The sequence below is a fragment of the Eurosta solidaginis genome, chromosome 1, assembly GCF_040869045.1.
Source record: "Eurosta solidaginis isolate ZX-2024a chromosome 1, ASM4086904v1, whole genome shotgun sequence".
Taxonomy (NCBI): domain Eukaryota; kingdom Metazoa; phylum Arthropoda; class Insecta; order Diptera; family Tephritidae; genus Eurosta; species Eurosta solidaginis.
In genome coordinates, this window is record NC_090319.1 from 90,546,944 (window position 1) to 90,564,262 (window position 17,319).

Below are 17,319 nucleotides of genomic sequence, written 5' to 3' on the forward strand. Positions count from 1 at the left end.
GAAGGACAGACGAACGACTGTGTATAAAAACTGGGCGTGGCATCAACTGATTCCGCAGAAATTTTCACAGAAAACAGTTGACGTCATAAAATCTATGCCCCTACCAAATTTCAACAGGATTGGTTAATTTTTGTTCGACTTATGGCGTTAAAAGTATCCTGGACAAATTAAATGAAAAAGGGCGGAGCCACGCCCATTTTGAAATTTTCTTTTATTTTTGTATTTTGTTGTACCACATCATTACTGGAGTTGAATGTTGACATAATTTACTTATATACTGTAAAGATATTAAATTTTTTGTTAAAATTTTACTTAAAAATTTTTTTTTTTAAAGTGGGCGTGGTCCTTCTCCGATTTTGCTAATTTTTATTAAGCGTACATATAGTAATAGGAGTAACGTTCCTGCCAAATTTCATCATGATATCTTCAACAACTGCCAAATTACAGCTTGCAAAAGTTTTAAATTACCTTCTTTTAAAAGTGGGCGGCGCCACGCCCATTGTCCAAAATTTTACTAATTTTCTATTCTGCGTCATAAGTTCAACTCATCTACCAAGTTTCGTCGCTTTATCTGTCTTTTGTAATGAATTATCGCACTTTTTCGGTTTTTCGAAATTTTCGATATCGAAAAAGTGGGCGTGGTTATAGTCTGATATCGTTCATTTTAAATAGCGATCTGAGATGAGTGCTCAGGAACCTACATACCAAATTTCATCAAGATACCTCAAAATTTACTCAAGTTATCGTGTTAACGGACGGACGGACGGACATGGCTCAAACAAATTTTTTTTTCGATCCTGATTATTTTGATATATGGAAGTCTATATCTATCTCGATTCCTTTATATATGTACAACCAACCGTTATCCAATCAAACTTAATATACTCTGTGAGCTCTGCTCAACTGAGTATAAAAAATAAAAATTGTATCATCGGTCTACAGAGCACAAGAACAAAAAAACTATGGAAATTACAAGCACAAAAACTAATAACAAAACCTCATTTTCCATCGAGAATATATTAGAAGATAAACCGCATAGCGGAAGAGCTTCCAACACAAAATCGGGAGCACCACAAAATAATGACAATTGCACTAAGACTAATGAATTGTCACCTCTTACACTCAGAGAAAAACGCCGTTCTAAAATCCAGTACCACCGGAATCAATTCAAGCTTTTCGTGTTCTTACTTTTTTGTTCTTGAAAAACGAACAACCTGCTCTCAAAACAACACCCTTGTTCTTGAACTGACAACCATTTTCTTGAAAAGAGAACGGCTGGCCTTAAAATATGAACGAATGTTCTATTAATGAGAACAATGTTCTTAAATTAAGTTTAAGAAAAAAGAAACGGTACAATTTGTGTGCACTACAATGTTAAATACAACATTTGGCACAAGCTATGAAGCAGTTGTAGTGGCCCAGCGGCTATGATGTTGCGGTTGCGATCGTGTGGCGCGAGTTCGATCGATGACAAAATCTGAAGTTTTTTAAACAATTTTTTATGTTCTATTTTTTTAACTCTTATTTTTCGTTCAGTTCCATTGACATATGCACAGCTAATTCTCAACCTTGTTATGAAATGTTTTAAATATGTATTCAAATTACATCATGAAATGAGAAAAATTTCTCGATAAGAGAAATGTATGAAAAAATGCATATTATGCATTTATCTTTTGGATTTTAATAATAGTTTGTTTTGTTATTAATATTTGTTATTAATGACAACAAATTATTTATTAATAAAAAAAAAAATGAATGGGTACTACTTGAAAAAATTATCTTCCCCCAAAGGTCAAGCACAAACCGTTCTAGAATTGAGACCGAAAAATGTTAAATCGACCACAAATTGTTCTCGAAGCGTGAGAACGCAAAATCTTAAATCAAGCCCAAATAGTGCTTGAAATGAGCAAAGAAGGTTCACAGATTAATACCAAACTGGTAATAAAATACGAACGGTGTGTTTGAAAAAACCGTTCTTAAAACATGCCCATCGGTCACGAGTTAAGTACAAACTACTTAACAGACTTTTGGAAACGAATGCTCTTAATTTTGAACGTGTTTCGTTCGTTTTAGAACGATTTTTTCTCTGAGGGTACCAGCACCAACTCAGTCTCACCGAGAGTGCAGTCACATGCCGATGATAACGGTGTACAGCCGATAGCAAACCCAATGAGCTCCACTGCTTATACAACGCTTTTAGCCGACGGGCAATACCATTTCAAAAAACTTTTGTTAAAAATTGATCACGGTTCGGTGGGCGTACCGTTAATGGCAACACCTGATAAATTGCACTTCGAACCTGTTTACGAACCCACATTATTACTCTACCAACAAATGCTGAATATGCAAAAGAACTCAGCTTTATTTATGCCACATTTTCAGGCAGCGGCTGCAGCAGCTGCGGTATCACCGACGGGGTTTTGTGAACAGTACAGTCCATTTTTGGAATGTGATGGTGAGTGGGAAAGTGAGTTATTGTTTTTCAGGAAGGCTTCTTAAAGATTGGAGATAGAGCAGTCATAAGGTACCGGCTAACTCCTCTGAAAGCTTCATCTATCATCTACACTATTTTTATTGACGTAAAAACATTTTTTGCAAACCGAAATCGAGTGCCTACTTCTTCTAATGAGAAAAACTATCCTATCAAGTCTGGGAGACTGCTTACTTACGCAGATGACATATCTCTAACAGTAACCGGAAAACATCTTCAAACTCTCCGCGTGGTACACTGGTCTTGTGAAAGTAGCCTCAGAGAACGATTTCAGCCATAGCGGAGCTCTCTGAGGCCACCAGGCGCTATTAAATATGTGAGGTTGCGGATTTTGTGGGCACGTCTTAAAAACTGTAGGCGTGCCAACCGCAACATGGTCGATCTGCACCCGAATTCAACCTTCGCTAATGTTAAAACTCCATAGACAAAAATACCCTGCAAAAAATCGTGCGATATATGCCTAAAAAGAGCGGTCTGCAATTGATCTCTTTTGTCCACATTGGGGTATAACTGATCCCTTATAGCCCCTTTTGGGTATATTTGGCATCAGTCAGTTTGAAATTTATGTACCCAATTGAAATGAAAGCGACTTAATATAAAGGTATGAAAAAACAAACAGCAACGAAATGAATAAAATAAAAAGATAAAATGGGATTGAATAGCATTACTTAAGAAAAATGCGGAGCTCTATACCGAACCTAAAATACTATGACCATATGTTCCATTATCGTAATATTTGTGTTTTTTTATTTCTCTACAACACCAGTACGAAAAAAAATTAAGAATATTGTATTAGAATTTAAAAAATTATAAAATCCGTAAGAAACTCCGAACGGGTAGAAAGAGGGCTTGTCCGACATTGCGCATAGGTAAACAAAAGAGGCTTGTGTGACTCGCTGTAGAAGAACGAAGAGAATATGTCCGACACTACCCGTATCGATACAAAAAAGGCATGCCGCACATTTCAAATAGGGCTACAAAGAGGAAGTGTCGAAGAGTGCAAACAAGATTTGTTCGACAGTACCCGTAGGGGTAAAAAGAGGGCGTATCGAAGAGTACCCAAAGGTGTACAAAGAGGAAGTGTCGAAGATTACAAAAAGGATTTGTCCGACAGTACCCGTAGGGGTATAAACGGGACCAGTTCGACACTACCCGTTCAGGCATAAGCAGGTACAAATGGTCTCTCCATAGGACATGCTCAAACAAAAGGGACCACTCCAACCCATATAAAAAGTTCAGAACTGGCTATAGTCGCCTACTCTTTTGCTACCCATCCCGGATTCAACCTAGTCGCATTTTTTGCAGGGTATCATTAAGTGCACAGAAAAGTATGCAGCATTTAGTTCCGCCTGGTCACAAGGAATAAAACAGCCTAACTGCTATTCTATTACGTAGGACTTAGGCGGCTATTCCTTATGACTACATGCTATTAAATATGGTATGCTTTTCTGCGCACTTGATGATGTTTTATATATTTTTGGCAGTATAGTTTTAGCGTTAGAGAAGGTTAGAATTCGGGGGCTGGTTGCGTGTTTTTCGATCGGCTAACATGCATGTTGATTTATATCTATTTTTACATTTAAACATGGGGCTGGATATGACCTTGTTTCGAGCACCGGCCTAGTAGATCAGCTTCAATCCATTATTTAATGTCTAGGATTGGAGTTTTTGTTTTCATCAACAACAAAAAGATGTTTCACAAAATTTTCCTCAAAATGCTTCGCTCGAAATCTAGAAAAACACGAATTGGATGTCTCTACTGTAGACCCTGAGCCGGGGATAGAACACAACTCTACGGCACCCCTTGTTTAATATTTCTTGGATTTGATGTAATATTTCTAAACCGGACCAATGCCTCACGGCCACACAGATAGTTTTCGGTCCTCCCTTTGAGACTAGGAATAAGGTTATTCCCATCCAAGTCTTGCCGCAACGTACTGTGATAAAGGCTTTTGCCAAGTCTAGCGCTACGAGTACTGTTCTTTGGTTCAGTACTAAATTTATTTCACTGTTGATCACATTTGGCGTCGTGGCGGCGCTATGTAATTTTCAAATGCAATATTGGTGGTGGGCAAGTCCGTGGTTTGCAGTGAAATATGGGAGCAGAACGACTTGAAGTGTCCAAAGTGTCAAGGTTTTGGAGCGAAGGAATGGCCATCCCGTTAGGGACTACTGCTTCAGATGCTTTAGCAAGTTTGATTGCTTCTAAAACCTTGGTCAAGCGAGAGGAGAAAGTGTAGGTGCTCGCATTTTAATGTTGACATCAGTTGCTAGTTGACGCAGTTGTCAAGTCCTGCGAGAACGATGGAGAGGCTAGCTATGACAATTTTCTAGGCGTTTATCGGGCAGAATCCGCGTTCATCCATTTGATCCGCGTACATCTCGCCCAAAACACGCTTTCTGATGCAACCATTCTTTACATGTGACACCCGTGACACCGTTAGGTTAGGTTAGCTTGAACTGGCCGGTCCATAAGGACCTCACATAGACTGATTGAGTCCATAGTGTTACCAGAAATTTGTTTTAACGACCAAACTGAAAAACCGTATCAAAAACCAGGACCTATGTTATAAAATAACTCCGTCCTCTTGGCAAATACTAGAAGCTTCCTAGGACTTAAGCCACTTGTTGCTTCTAGATCTGACAGCTGTATCACTACTAATAGCTGGAGTCTTAGCCTGGCAAGTGCATGGCACGAGCACAGAACGTGCTCAATTGTTGCCTCCTCCAACCCGCACTTCCTACATATGCTATCACTGACCAAGCCTAATTTAAAGGCATGTGATGCCGGAAGGCAGTGTCCAGTCAGAATACCCGTCATGAGTCTATAGTCCTCTCTTTTCAATGATAGAAGAAACTTTTTTAGTCCAAGGTTGTAAGACCTACACATAATCTTCGCCACTTTACAGCCCCGCGCTTGAACACACACCTTTCCCGCTTGGTCGATCATGTGCACCTCTCGCCTTCGCTTAATCTCCCCCAGTCTAATTGCGACGTCTACGGAGCAAGTTTCAAGGGATGCGCCTTTTTTAGCTAGTTCATCCGATTTTTCATTCCCATTTATTTCATATGCCCTGGAACCCAATATAGATGTATACTTCTCCCTGTCCCGATTCTCTCCAGAGACTGCTTACACTCTAACACGCATTTAGATGCTGCGCTATGTGAGATTATTGCCTTAATTGCTGTTTGACTGTCAATATAAAAGTTGACACGGTTGCAGCTTAAGCTATTCTCTTTCAGGGTTTCTACTGCTTTGGTTACGGCTAATATTTCCGCTTGGAAAACGCTACAGTAATCCGGCAGCCTGTAGGATCTACTTATTTCCGGATCAGTACAGTATACTGCAGACCCTACTCCTTCCACTCCTTTGGAACCATCGGTGTACACATGTATCGCCTCGTCCGCCATTTGCGCACCCTTGCGCTAACCGTCCAACTCTATTGTGGCCGTAAGATCTCCCTAGAAGTGCAGATAGGGAATCAGGTAGTCTGCTCGTCTTGTGATTGATGACGCTATACTACTATGGACATATGGTCGGAACTCCATAGTATAGAATAGGGCTTACAATCGCTGTAAAGATCCAATGAGAAAGAGAGGGCGATAAGGCCCACGCACACCCCAGCATTCTTTTACATGCATAAGGTGCGGTGAGGCCTTCTTCAACCTCTCCTCTACGTTGAGCTTCCATGACAGCTTACTGTCTAGGATGATTCCTATTGTGATGTAATCTTCCTGCATTTTAACATGCAGCCGATCCATGTCGTTAAGGCTGGATGTACTTTAATGTAATTAAGACCATCCATAATCGCCCATTTAGAAACATTATTGAAAGCCCCGGCAATGTCCAAGACGACTGTAACAGCAGCCTTATGATTTCACCCTGTTTCCCACTTGGTGCAACCCTGTTGTCTATTGTGAATGAACAACATGTATTGAAACAAGATGGTGCGGCAAGCGTGGTTACAAGCAGTAGCATTTCGTAAAGTGTGGGACATCATGCGAGCAATATTTGTAGCAGTGGTTATGGTTCGGCCGAAGGCAATCGTGATATGATCTCGGAAGGTGACGAAGATGATGATGAAAATGGCGATGATGTAGTATATAGTAATAAGGAAAATTTGTAACTGTTACGGTAATTCGTGAGAAAAAGTGTTGTGAAGTTAAGTGGTTAAAATATATGTATATAAAGAAATGTATTTATTTATTTCAGGATTCTAAACTATCTGTAAAAGGAAGGATTTAAAGAATCCAAATTTAAAAATATAATATGGATTATTGTTAGCATTGGCAGAGTTTTTTTGAAAATGTATATACATCTACAGGGTCGTAGAGAGAAAATCCGGGCCCGGGACTAAACAATTTACGGGCCCCCTATAAAAAATCCACTAATACATTTGATTAATTTGAATTAATGACGTCTCGTTCATGAATCATTATTGATGGATTACATCAAAAAACTTTTGCCACATCAACTAAATGATTTTTGGACTAAGAGCTGACAATAAAATTAACACAGAATATTTACTATTTATACTGTTTTATTGTAACGTAGAAATAAAATTCTCTTTTAACAGCCACATATTTTTTCAAATAATCTTTTCTAGTTATGTATTTGGTAACATTTTAGAACATTTCTGATTTAATGATGATTATAAATTTTACTTATTCAATATAGTAGGTCGGATATCAAAGGGTGGCTTTTCCTGCTTGTTTCGCTGCAAATTTTTTTATAATAATATCAAAATTTGACTGTCTTGCCAAAACGGATTCAACACAAAGCGTGGCAAGTCCTAAAACTCGCTTTTTAGATCAAAAAGATTTACGAAAGTTTTGCAAGGACGCTGAAAGAACATTCTGCTCTAGCTACAGTGACAGGTATATTACAAAAGATACGTAAAGCAACACAAGTTTTGGGGAAAATTGTATACAAATTTTGAACATAGATGGCCTTTAGCAATTCCAATGGTGACAGACCTTTATCAAAATTTGCTTCGTAAATGTGTTGCAAGTGAATTCTTTCGCATTCCAAGCTTTGAGAAACCTCCGACTTGTATTTTCAGACAAATTCTGCTGCGCTCGCCCGAACCGTAGTTTCATCACTGCCTTCAAATTGCCGCAAAAATGAAAACATCTCGCTCAAATTTCTCATAGCTGCAAATCGTTCACTAATGCCAGTGATTACCGAATCAACGATCACCAGGAATGTATTGTTTTTAAAATCAGACTCTGAATCATCCGTAATCATCTCATTTAAAATATCTTCAAAACGTCTTTTGGCGGTTCTCTTTCGAATGTCCGGAAATTTTGGCGAGATTTTAAACTGAATAGCACCTGCTTTGCATTCGTTTTAAACTGTTTCCCATTGGTTCCTGATCAACTTCAAATCAGTTAATAAGGCATATAGATGCCGGACTTCAACATTTATGGTGGCGTCTCTAGCTTGGAGGACCACGTTTCTTTCATTAATGGTAGTCAGTATTTTGAACCAAATTGAGGACAGCAACATACATTCGAACTAGTTGATGTACTTGAGAATGCCGGTACCATCGCCGTATGCTTGCGCAGTCAAATTTGTCTTTTGGCTGAAAGACTATGAAGAGAGCTCGGTACATTTTTTTTGAGGATGTCCCATCGTTGTGGACTGCTGCTGAAAATAGGTAAACATTTTTGTAAAAACTCCGAAGAAAGTAATTGCAGCCGTACAACATTCTGCAGCATCAACACCACATAAATTGAGACTGTGGGTTGCACAAGGCGAGTAATCAGCATTCGAGTTTTTGTCGAGAATGTGACGTTACTCCGTTGTAAGCTCCTTTCATATTGGCGCCGTTGTCGTATGGCAAATTAGGTCAGCGATTTTCTGACCAGTGTTTTGGTTACAATTAACGAAAGCCAAAAACCGTTATTGAATTGTAAAATTGGTGCTTTCGAATTGAAATAGAGTTAGCGGAAAATGAACGTAGACAACGTGACTAGCATCAGGCATAGCATCAACGATAATAGCAAAATACTTGGCTTTCTTGCCTTGATCTAATCTTTCCCTCACGTGCTTTGCACAAATTTCTATTAACTTGTTCTGAATGTCTGGGGAAAGGTAGTGAACTTGTAAGCGTTTGCGCTACCGTTGTGAAATGCTAAGTTTCTCCAAGTGATCTCTAAGTATCGGATCTTATTGGCTTATGAGACCTTAGATGCCCAAAAAATGTCCATCGTTTCGTTCACCAACATATATACTTTCGCCTTTGAAAGCTAGGCCTCTTTCACCCAAAAATAAAATAGTGTCCAAAATTCTATATAAAATTTCTTTCCACTTTTGAGTTTCAGTGATTAGCTGGACATTGATAAGTGTATCAATTGTGGCCTCCTTTTGAATTAGATTTTGTAAAGATCGCCATTGAACATAACATTTAATGTGATCTTGAGTATTTTCGTGTTTAGGCAGTTTATGGTATAGCCTCTTCCACAACTGGGATTTCGAATATCCGCCAGGACAACAAATTTTAGGTCGATTTAAAGTATTGGTGCTTAACAGACGACATGGTAGGCAATAAAAAGCACTGCTACTGGCACCAAACTAACCAGTCACGCTCCACTTTCTCTCCATTTGGCAAGATTCTGTTTAACAACGAGGTAGGAAATGCCTCGTCATGACAATCACGTGGAAAAATAACAGGACAATTTTGATGACCTCAACGAATTATTTCGTTGACTTCTTCAGATCGCAAAAACTCATTATTCACGGTACCGATATCGCAGTCCTTTCAATAATCTGGGCTTTGATACAGAGTTGGTGGTATTGTTCGAAGACTTTTTGAAGATGAACCTCCATCAGTGTCACCACGAAAACTCACGATTTCGGATTCATGTAAACATACATTTTTGTTTGATGTTTTTATTGTCTCCTCAAGCCCAAGCAAAAAATAATTATCAATATTCGTTGCTTTTGAAATTCGGCTTAAAATTTGACCTTGGAGTGAATCACATTGATTCCAGCCTATTAACAAGGTTTAAATATCACCTACACGTTACGGCTCCTGTTACATATGCGAATATGTAGGTATATATTGTAAAGAATTTTGGGAAATTCCGCTTATGTGAAACCTTCTGCTAACGTTCGAATCGCTGAATTGTCGAATAAATAACTCCAATATTCTGTATTGCAAAATGGACTTTATTAGCCTACTTTGGGAGTAGTACAATCATACTTCACTTCGCAACTAATCAAACTGATTACTGATTCCTCAACCTGCGGTGCTTTTATACTCTCGGTTTTTTCGTTCACACATTTCTCCTAAGGTCTAGTCATTTCGAGAACATTTGTATCTCATTGTTGGTTACCAGCTATGTACATGTATATTTGTAGTTGATCCTTTTCTGATATCCATATGCGTGTGGATGTGTGAGTAACTACTTCGGCTGTTAACTACGTCTGTGTTTGTGAGATATCTCTTCGTTGTCTTCTACATAAGTGTCGCTGCTTGCTGTGTTTTATTGTTGCGATTATTTAGTAACAGCCTAGTGATGTCGACATTCGCCACAATATATTTACCAGTTGAGGCTTTTTCAAGAACACTCAAAGTGGTGAAGCAAAAGTGCTGTTCTACTACCCCAACGTAGGGGATAGTCGAACTAGTTTAAAAACGGAAGCTACGCGGTTATTCATAATGAATTCTTGTATCAAAAGGCCGGAAAAGAACAGTTTGGACTGGGCATATAACCTTAACATCTTTCAACTTAAAATCGGTCGACTTTCATTCTAAAATGATATTTTGGTTTATCGAAGGCTATTGAAATCAATGTTTCGAACGCAAACATCTGCACATTTTGGTCTGCATTTAAAAAAATTATCCAGGGTCCTTGTAAAATTTAAATTATGTAGGATTATAATATTATTACCCATGAGTTACGCAATGATATCCACTTGGATTGCTTAAAATTTCGAGGGCGGCATCCTTGGCCGAATAGTTACTCCCTAACTTTTAAAGGTGTTGGGTAGTGGTCGGCAGCATAGCACGAAAAAAAAATTCGTTGAAAAGTCTTCGGAGCTACATCTAGAACTTCTAGGAAAGTAACGTCGGCGAAGGTATGAGTTGGAAGTCGTAGTCCTATAGCTTCTGTGATGGCATGTGGTGTGAGGGCCCGAAGGCGTGGTAGCGGCTGGTGTTAAACAGGATTGCTACTGTTCACACATCCGGATTTATAGTTCTTAAAACAGCCAGAAAAACAGTTTGGCGCGTTCATCAATACGCCAGCGTTGGTACTAATCATTAAAACAGTGCCACGAGAGTCATGAGTATTGAAAGACCATTAATAGCAACCGTAAGTCGCCTTTGTGCGTGATTAGCAAGTAGCCACAAATGATGTAAAGAAATCGTGTCGACAACGAGCATTAGGAGTTAGTCCAGAACATCTCCTTCGGTGAAACTACGCTTTGCACGAGACATACAGAAAGTGTGACCATTTTATGTACTTGAATTTTTTCGGCAGACGCAGCAGTACCAGTCCCTTACACCGGGGTTAGGTTCGAAGGCTCCCTGGAGTAAATGAACGAAGAACAGTCTCTTCGCAAGGAGCTACTCCTGAAATTTTTGGAACGATCCGCAAGACTTTGAGACAAAAACCTCGGATCTTTCCGAAATGGCCAAAACGTTGATTTCCTTAAATACATACAAACAAAACCTTTTTTAAATAGAAAAATTAAGCTTTTTAAAGTAAGAATGCCGCGTACGACGGCGCGCCTTTCGATCGATCATTTCTTACTCAAAGGCACCAATGGATTTCCTGGCATTTCTTACCGCATCGGATTTCATCTCAAACTTCATGTCAGCTGGAAATCGAAAATCATTGCCGAAACTTACCTTCTGTCTGATCTGTTGTCTCATGCACTGCCGATCGATAGGCCACCATAAATAAGGATATGTTTATGTCCCAATCTTTATGGAACTTATTCACTAATTTTCTTAGGTGCTCTTCCAAGGTTCTAAAGAATAGCTCCACCATACAATTGGACTAAGGATGCACTGCAGTTGTCAAAGTTTACCGAATGGCCAATGTTTTACGTATTTATGTAACAAAGCTGATTCAAAACTCCTACCTTGTTCAGACTGTAACTCAGTTATGTGGAAACACATCTGCTTCCTGATTTGGGATTAGGTATACGTCTGGGCATTTGCTGAAATAATCCATAACCAACAGAACGAGTTTGTTGCGATCACATGAATTGGTGCAGCTGAGTTATGTTGCGTCATCTGCTAACGGCTCCGGGACTTGGGCCCTTATGCTTTGAGGCAAACGTCGAAGTTGGCGATCCATTCTATGACCAACGGTCGGCAACCAACTTAATAGATTCTCTGCTTAATTTTTTCGAATGTCCTCGTGATTCCAAAATGACCTCCACTTGATGTTAGCAGCCGGATATCAGCCTCTGCCTAGTCAAGGCGTGGCATTCGCAGAGAATTTGAACCATCGTTTCATCCACCACAACAGCGACAGACTTGTGTATCCGATAGATTTAACTTACATAGGTGATACCGTCGAGTACAGTATCCCGTATAGTACCCAGAAGCTTTGCTCTGCTTAGATTAATGAGTATAGCTAAAAATCTCGTTGCTGGGAGTATGAAAAGATTGGCCTACCCTTACCCTAGCATTCAATCTAGTGTTGTCTGAGCTGATTTGTTTCCCAGTTATATATGGTTTCCCTAGTTTGGCTAGAATGCTACCATGGCACCCTTGTTGGCTAAGCAGTCCGCCTGTTCATTACCTGCATGTCCCTGATAGTCGGGAACCCGTTCTTACAAAACCTTGGGTTTGGCTCTCAGATCATTTAGTTTTCCGACGCATTCATCCACTAGCTTAGAAGTAGTTGTGTAAACTGCAACGTACTCAAGGCTGCCTGTTTGTCTCACATAAAAAGATGCTCCTCGAGGATAAGTCTCTGCGTAGACATTCTCTACCGCAAACTACAGCGACTGTTCTCATGGAGAGCTTTATTCTCCGGAAAAAGCCACATGACAGTTTTGTTAGGATTGCTAGACAATCCATTCAACCATCATATGGGTACACATTACAAGCGGGACATACATTGGATATTTGTGGTTGATTCTGTAAGTAAATAAGAGTTTATCCTATTTCATTATCCAGATCGAAGTTGAGGTAGAACGACACGCATCTCCATGGGAAGGTTGCTTTCCTCAACTGCAAGTTTAGGGTATTTAAGAACGGGTTCACCGGGCAATCCCTGCATTGTAGTCTAACGCCTTTTTATGAATATCTCTGTGTCGTGTTATCGAAAGCATCTGAGATGTCCATAAAAGCACAGAGGGTTATATATTTTAGACTCCAAAGCTTTTCAATTTTTTCGGTGAGGCTATGAATAGCCCTCTACAGGGATTTTCCTGACTGATAGACATATGTAGTCCAACACAGAGGTAGTTTTTTTAGATGGGCCTTCCTAATATGCTGATACAAAATTTTCTCCGTACCCTTTAGGAGAAGCGAACTGTGGCAATTGATCGATACGACGAGGGCAGTTGTTCAGGTTTCCCTCTGCTTTTGTATGAATACTACCTTAACCCCTGTCCACCTGTTTGGAATGTAGCCGAGCAGTAGTTATCCTTATAGAAGTTGGATAAGGCTGGAGCTATATGGCTTATTCTCTGCCGTAACAGATATAGACCTCAACCGGTCCTGGTGACTTGAATGGGCTGAAAGTAGACAAAGCCCTTTGCACTCGCTTGACACCGGTGAGCTTTGTTACTAGGTTTTTTCTCTACCACAAATGGTCGGCACTCTTCCCATTATATATATGTGTCTTCCGGCTGCTTGGTTAACCCTTTCGCTATATAGTATCCATATGGATACATTCAACTTTGTGGGGCGCTGACAGTCTCCACCCAAAAAAAGTAACTTAGTTTTCAACTGTTTATTATATTTTAAGGTTTACAGAAACACTTACAATAAAAACATTTAAGATTTACTTTTGACTGATAATAATATAGCGTTTTAAAAAAGGTCATCTCTTTTTTTTTGTTTTTTTGGAGTAAAATGGGGTTTGCTATATACAAATTACATATAAATGTGAGCATATATCTCGTTCTGAACGCATCAAGTACGTAGAAAATCGGTCAATTCAACATATTGCATAAGTATTTTTAAAATTTATTATCTGCAAAAGCATCGCCGATTTTTTAAAAAAGCCTTGTATCCATATGGATACAAAAGCAAGTTTTGGTTGTAAACGGTGTACACACAAGGCAAACAAAATCATTTGCGTTTGATGCTGCTATCGAACAGTCGTTTGTTTTTAGCTCTACTGACAGTAAAACAATTAAAAAAAAAATGTCTAGAAGATTAAAAGATCAAGAAATTGAAAAACTTTTAACAACTTTTGTCGACTCCGATATTTCTGATTTAGATTATGAATCGGACGAAGATAACCTGGCTAACAACTTATTAGATGCCCTTGACAACAATGAAACCTTTTTATTAGAAGAGCTTTCTCGAGAAGGGCCGTATGAGATAAATATACAGGATATAGATGTTGCTAATGACGAGGGTTCTGGGGAAATTGATATAGTAGCGAGCCATTCAGTTGATGGGACAGTTCAAAAGAGGGGTGTTTTCCAAACTCCACAGGTGCCATTGAAAAAGGCCGACCAATTTCGTTGGAAAAAAGGGTCTTGGACCACTCCAGAGGATACTTTTATTGAATCTTGCTCAAAGAAACCTATTAAGTTACCCATAGAGTATTTTTTGGAGTATTTCACAGGAGAATTTCTTCAGGAACTGGTATCTTCAACAAACCAGACGTCAACAATTAAAAATGGGAAATCTTTAAATTTGACTAATCAAGAACTTTTAAAATTTCTATCTCTAGAAATAATGATTGGTACAATCGGTTATCCGCGTTTGGAAATGTACTGGACAATGGGTACCGTAATACCATTATTCCCCGAAAGTATGTCGAGACAAAGATTCCATTCTTTGCGAAATGGGTTAAAGTTTACAACTAGTTCACCACATAGCGATAAACTGCATCTTATTCGTCCACTTATAAATATGTTTATACAAAAAACCTACACTCTTCCAAAAGACGAAAACCTTTGTGTGGATGAGATGATGGTTTCATTTGAAGGAAGGACTTCTTTGAGGCAATATATTCCAAAGAAACCCATCAAATGGGGAATGAAACTGTTTTGCCTATGCAGCTCAAAAGGCATACTATATGATTTTGAGATATACCAAGGAAAAGGCACAATATTAAGTGAATCAAAGTTTGGGTTTTGCTCTGATATTGTCATTCACCTTTCAAAAACTATTCCAGAAGAAAAAAATCATAAAATGTACTTCGATAACTATTTCTCGACTTTAAATTTAATATTGAGGAGGAGGGTGGGGCCGTGTGTAGAAGTCCACGAAAGTGGGGAAAGCTTCTGACCGCCATTCACCTGGGAATGGCCAGAGCGATTCTTTTGCATGCGGTTCAAGCAGCTCACTACTGCCGGTCGCTTGCGGCCAAGTATCCTCTGGGTAGCCGCTAAACACCCTGTTTAGCGGTGAGCTAATGTGAGAAGGCGACAACCTGGCTAGGCCACTCTGACATAATCGGTTTAAGGGCTAGCCGGGAGAGATCTCATCGGCAGCGTCTGTACACCTCTAGGTGCGGCTGCAAGCGGGCATCTGTCTTGGAGCAAGCGGCTCGCTATATAAACGTGCCAAGTAATATTTTCACCCCCGCTGAGCGGGTTGTGCGCTGGGCTTGGGACCCGCCACGTAAAATCATAATCCAATGAAATATAACAACAAGCCTCGGATAAATACACTCTCTATTGATGACGACCATGGCAAACGTTTGAAGGACAATGAATTGAGGGCAGGCACCTGGAACGTCCGCTCCCTGAATGGGATTGGTGCAGATGCCCGGCTGGTTGATGTCCTCGTCAAAGCAAAATCTGACATCACCGCCATCCAAGAAATGCGTTGGACGAAGCAAGGAAGAAAAAAGATCAAAAATTGTGACATATATTGGAGTGGCCATGCGAATAAGCGCAGTTTCGGCGTCGGATTCGTGGTGGGAGAGAGACTTTGTCGCCAAGTGCTGGCGTTCACGCCTGTGGACGAGCGTCTCGCCGCTATCCGAATAAAAGCAAAATTTTTTAATATATCATTCATCTGCGCCCATGCGCCGACAGAGGAGAAAGACGATGAGGTGAAAGACACTTTTTATGAACAATTAGAACGCACATACGAGCACTGCCCCCGTCATGATATAAAAGTCGTGCTTGGCGACTTTAACGCCAGGGTGGGCAAAGAAGGTGTTTTTGGCCCTACAGTCGGAAAGTTCAGCCTACACAATGAAACTTCTCCTAACGGACTGAGGCTGATTGACTTTGCCGGTGCTCGAAACATGGTCATATCAAGCACGAGGTTCATGCATAAAAAGATACATCAAGCTACATGGCTGTCTCCTGATCGAAATACTCGCAATCAGATCGATCACGTTGTGATAGACGGACGGCATGCCTCCAGTGTCTTAGATGTGCGCACGATCCGAGGACCTAATATCGATTCGGACCATTATCTCGTTAAAGCCAAAATACGCACCCGCCTCAACGCGGCTAAAAACAAGGAACAAAAAACACAAGGAAAGCTAGACGTCGAAAAGCTTCAATCACAACAGACTGCCAATGATTTCGCAACTCGACTCTCACACCTGCTCTCTGAGGGCATAACTCATCCTGAAGGAATACAGGAGCAGTGGGAGCATATCTCCAAAGCACTTCGTACCGCCGCCGAGGAAAAAATTGGTTACCGCGGCGACGAAAAAACAACTGGTATGATGAAGAATACCGCGTTGCAACCGAAAGAAAAGACGCTGCCTACAGGGCTACGTTAAAAGCGAGCGCGACAAGAGGAGTGTGTGAACGCTATCGTGAGTTGAAAAGGGAAGCGAGACGCCTTTTCAGGAAGAAAAAAGCAGAAACAGAAAGGCGTGAGTGCGAGGGGCTTGAGCTGCTAGCCACCAGGAATAACGCCCGAAAATTCTACCAAAAAATACGGCAACAGACGGATGTCCAGAGAGTGCTTAGATTATGGAGGGAACACTTCTCTGCTCTCCTAAATGGAGGCAGCAATTCACCGCGTAGAGATGAATAACCCGATCCCGCAATCGATGATGATGGAATATATGTCCCCCCGCCCGATTATGACGAAGTTAGAATAGCAATAACCAGATTGAAAAACAACAAGGCCGTGGGCGCTGATGGATTGCCTGCGGAGCTATTCAAGTTCGGCGGCGAGGAGTTGGTAAGGCGCATGCAGCAGCTTCTTAGCAAAATATGGGCGGGCGAAAGCATGCCCGAGGATTGGAATCTAAGTGTTCTTTGCCCAGTCCACAAGAAGGGGGATACTGCAAAATGCACCAACTATCGTGGAATCAGCCTTCTTAATATCGCATATAAGGTCCTTTCAAGTGTATTGTGCGAAATATTGAAGCCCACTGTGAACCGGCTGATTGAACCTTATCAGTGCGGCTTCAGACCTGGTAAATCTACCATTGACCAGATTTTCACAATGCGCCAAATCTTGGAAAAAACCCGTGAAAAGAGAATCGACACACATCACCTCTTCGTCGACTTTAAAGCCGCCTTCGACAGCACGAAAAGGAGCTGCCTATATGCCGCTATGTCTGAATTTGGTTTCCCCGCAAAACTTATACGGCTGTGCAAAATGACGTTGAGCAACACCATCAGCTCAGTCAGAATTGGGAAGGACCTCTCCGAGCCGTTCGAAACTAAACGAGGTTTCAGACAGGGTGACCCCCTA

At 40.4% G+C, this 17,319-nt stretch overlaps 1 protein-coding gene and 1 pseudogene across 8 annotated transcripts in view; one reads left to right on the forward strand and one right to left on the reverse strand.

Moving 5' to 3' along the window:
- Positions 1-17,319, reverse strand: part of LOC137236462 (rho GTPase-activating protein 39-like) — a 556,674-nt gene that overhangs the window by 204,232 nt on the left and 335,123 nt on the right. The window lies entirely within an intron of this gene.
- Positions 1-17,319, forward strand: part of LOC137237217 (hematopoietically-expressed homeobox protein HHEX-like) — a 463,868-nt pseudogene that overhangs the window by 7,240 nt on the left and 439,309 nt on the right.